The sequence below is a fragment of the Schistocerca piceifrons genome, chromosome 5 (assembly GCF_021461385.2).
Source record: "Schistocerca piceifrons isolate TAMUIC-IGC-003096 chromosome 5, iqSchPice1.1, whole genome shotgun sequence".
NCBI lineage: Eukaryota > Metazoa > Arthropoda > Insecta > Orthoptera > Acrididae > Schistocerca > Schistocerca piceifrons.
In genome coordinates this window covers 139,048,264-139,050,634 of record NC_060142.1, presented here as the reverse complement: position 1 = coordinate 139,050,634, position 2,371 = coordinate 139,048,264, and the positions used below count along the sequence as shown (strand labels likewise).

Here is a 2,371-nt window from a genome sequence, read left to right as displayed (position 1 = left end):
CCGCGTGAGGGGGCTCGTGCTGTGCGGCAGCGGTATCTGGCGCTGACAGCTGCTGCCGCGGAGGATAGCGCACCGCGGCGCGGCACAGTACTGTACAGTGGGGCACAACGCGCGACACGAGGTGACGACGACTGTGGCGGAGGTGCAGGGCCGCGCAGGCATTCCGTTTGTCAGCGCACAGCAGAAAGGCGGCTCGGCGCGAACGAGAGGCGGCCCGGCCCAGTCGCTTTGTTTGAATTAGCAGATTGTAGTCGGCGAGCGCCGCCATGTCTGGATTTAGCAGAGAATTATACAATACAGGATCCCAGGCGTCGGGATAAGGCGGCAGCGGAATGGGGGTGAGGTGACGAGACAGCGGGGCTGCCGAGCCGGGATTTGTTAATGGAAATTGATAAGAAGGACGGAGCGTCGACAACTGCTGGCAACTGCCTGCAACGGCGCGGCCCAGGAATTAAGTAAGGCTGCCGGAATGCGGCGATGGGATTTAATTCGGCGCTAAGTGAATGGCGCAAGTTTTAATGGAGGAGAGAGCGAGAGAGCGGGAGACAGAGGTGAGGGACAGAGAGAGAGAGAGAGAGAGAGAGAGAGGGAGCAGACAGAGGCGTCGCGTGAACTTCACCCGATCCCCCACCCCTCTGACCCACCCTCCCGCCCCGCCGCGCCAAACTTGCCGCGATCCCCGCCGACTGTCGCCCCCCCAGCAGTCGGGTCGGGCGCAGTATGGACGCGGGCTCATCGCCCGGTCCATAATTATCGCCAATGGGTGTGAAACAAGCAGACGCCCCTCACCGGCGATTTGACTAGCTCCACACCAGCACTTACATTAATGACTCACGCCGAATTGAGCACGAGATCACAATTGCCACATTTTTTTTTCCGGCTCTCCTGTTCTGCTCAGCGATTTATACAGCTACGAGGAATGAAATAAAAGTGCAGCAAAAAATCTCCAATAGTACTCTTCTGCCTCCATGTCGCTAGTTTTATTTCTAACAATTAATATTCAAAATTAATATTAATATTTGAGACTAAAAACAATATTATTCAGTGCTACTCCACACCATGATCCGAGAGATACTGACGTCCAATCAATACATCTAAACTTGCCATAAGTGACAGTCTTTATTGTCGATATGACTGTTATTCGTACACTTCACTTACCGACCACAAAGATTCAAGAATATCGGCTTTGTACTATTGCACAATAGTACGGAATATTAATAGTTTTAATCAAACTATACACCTTTAACTATGTTTAAAATATTTCCGAGTTGAGAAAGGTAGTACTGCTGTGCATAAATAAAGATGAACCATGCCTGCCTCAGATATACAGGGAGCCGTGCAACCACAACGGAGGGATATATGTTAAAGCACTCCGTCCTCAGGCCACAAGTGGCCCATCGGGACCATCCGACCGCCGTGTCATCCTCAGATAATGATGCGGATAGGAGGGGCGTGTGGTCAGCACACCGCTCTCCCGGTCGTTACGATGGTTTTCTTTGACCGGAGCCGCTACTATTCGGTCGACTACCTCCTCAATTGGCATCACGAGGCTGAGTGCACCCCGAAAAATGGCAACAGCGCATGGCGGCCCGGATGGTCACCCATCCAAGTGCCGGCCACGCCCGACAGCGCTTAACTTCGGTGAGCTGACGGGAACCGGTGTATCCACTGCGGCAAGGCCGTTGCGTGATATTTGTTAAGATGTCAGATAAAAGTGCGATTCCTGCAGAGGTGTAGCAGCCTCTTCAGTAGTTGGCGGGATCAAAATCAGCCAAAATGGTCGTGCTGTCCTGGTACTGCGAACGGCTAAAAGCAGCGGATTGTAGCTCTACTGTATGGTTACATGATGATAGCTTCCTGCCGGCCGGGGTGACCGAGCGGTTCTAGGCACTACAGTCTGGAACCGCGCGACCGCTACGGTCCCAGGTTCGAATCCTGCCTCGTGCATGGATGTGTGTGATGTGCTTAGGTTAGTTAGGTATAAGTAGTTCTAAGTTCTAGGGGACTGATGACCTCCGCTGTTAAGTCCCATAGTGCTCAGAGCCATTTGAACCATAGCTTCCTCTTGGGTAAAATATTCTGAATGGAAAATTGTCCCCCATTCGGATCTCCTGGTAGCGATTACTCAGGAGGTTGTCGACATCAGGAGAAACAAAACTGGGATTCTACTCAGATACTACTCACCGCTGTGTGGAATGTTATATCCGTTATTTGGGTAGGCAGGTCAGAAAATTTAAAAAGGCAAGTGGATCGGTTGAAATCAGATATAGTGGGAGTTAGTAAAATTCGGTTACCGGAGGAATAGGTGAGCTGAGTGTGGGGTTGTAAATACGAAAGAAAGCAGGAGTAATGCAGGAGTACATTTTATTAT

The 2,371-nt window shown here is 51.4% G+C and overlaps 1 pseudogene; it reads right to left on the bottom strand.

Moving 5' to 3' along the window:
- Positions 1 to 1,569: 1,569 nt before the first annotated feature.
- Positions 1,570 to 1,687, bottom strand: LOC124799619 (annotated as a pseudogene).
- Between the last annotated feature and the right edge of the window lie 684 nt (positions 1,688 to 2,371).